Source organism: Gymnoscopelus braueri (assembly GCF_963280865.1).
Source record: "Gymnoscopelus braueri genome assembly, chromosome: 9".
In the NCBI taxonomy this organism is placed as follows: Eukaryota; Metazoa; Chordata; class Actinopteri; order Myctophiformes; family Myctophidae; genus Gymnoscopelus; species Gymnoscopelus braueri.
In genome coordinates, this window is record NC_137610.1 from 46145447 (window position 1) to 46147152 (window position 1706).

Below are 1706 nucleotides of genomic sequence, written 5' to 3' on the forward strand. Positions count from 1 at the left end.
TATTTACGGGGTTTTTGGGCCTAAAAGTATGGTAATTGTTCGGACCGGCCCAGTAGGGCCCAGTTAGGGCCAGGCCTTAATTTTCAGGCCCGTGGAGAACTCTTAGAGAGAGAGTGAGAGAGAGAGAGAGAGAGAGAGAGACACAGACAGACAGACTGTGTGTCTGTCTGTCTGTCTGTCTGTCTGTGTGTCTGTCTGTCTGACTGACTGCCACAGTATGATTTTTTTTTTTTTATATCATTGATATCAATGCAAATGCATTGATGATGCTCAAATGCTCTCAGGCAGGATGCCATATGTGCCATCACTAGTTGTTGATGTGTGACTGACTGATTTGTATACTTTTGTCTATACTTTTGTCAAATAAAAGTATATTTCCTAAAACTATACAGATTATACAGATTATTAATTATACGCTTAGCCCTCCCACCCAAAATTCCCACCAGCCGTCACTGTTTTGATTAGTATTATCTTGTGGTGGTTTTTAATATTAAGTTGGGTTCTGATGTTAGCCTTTGTTGTAGGTTTACTATTAAGGTTTTAAGGTTTTACTATTCAAAGTGTGTCTTATCCTCTCTCTTTCTGTCTTTTTTGTCTTTTATTTGTCTGTCCATTTGTCCGTCCCTCCAAAAGACTTCACTGAACTGTGAAAAGAGAGAGCAGGCTCAAATCAAAGCTGGCCGAATAAAGAATGAACACCTCAAACCAGTCCTCCGTCTACAGCAGCATGGGTGTAGTCCTCCGTCTACAGCAGCATTGACAACAGTCAACCTGGTCCTGGGAGTCCCCATCAACGGCTGCGTTCTGTGGCTGGGATTCACCGGACCGGCCGGCACCATGGTCTCAGACATCTTACCTCTCAATCTGAGTGTCTGTGAGCTCATCTTCAGCCTGCTCTATCTCCTTCTCCTTCTCAAAAATTATATATATAATAATAATTTCTCATTTTTATTCAATAACATAGGGGGGGCTTAGCCCCACTAGCCCATTGATACCAGCCTCCCCTGCAAAACACCATAATGCATTGCAACATAATACTAATCAGAACAGCAATACAACTTAATACAAATCTAAACACCAGTACACACACACAATGTTAGATAATATTTGCAATCAGACCTTGACCTGTGAAGTTCTCTTGTCTACACATGCAATGCACCCACTGTTAATGTTCTGAAACGGCTAGACATGTATGCAAATAGTTCCATCGTCAACACACAATTTGAAACCTCTGCAGCACAAACACAATCTTGCTATCATTCACGCCCATGAAGCCACATGATCATGAGTTGAAATATAAAAAATAAGTGACTTACACGTAAATGGAGAACAACTGGGATTAATTGAAACAGATAATGTGGGGATGTAATGAAAGATAATTTGAAATGGAAAGTGGTGGCTTGAATTTATATAGACTTATTTGTACTTAGTACTTGAGGAAGAGCATATGGGTGGAAGTACTGCACAGTGGTGTTCCTCATCATCAAGTACTGGAACGGCCATCTCAAATGATGGGGGGAAAAGACCAGACAGAAGCACATTTAATAGAACTGTATAAACTATGTATGATTTCATACCAATTAAAACTAAATACGATATTGAACATACAATACTGTACATCAGCTCAGACACAGTCATGTTGTAATTGTAGATAATATGCTCCTGTCAATGCCAACCAGAGGTCATATATAGCCATTGATGGGGGA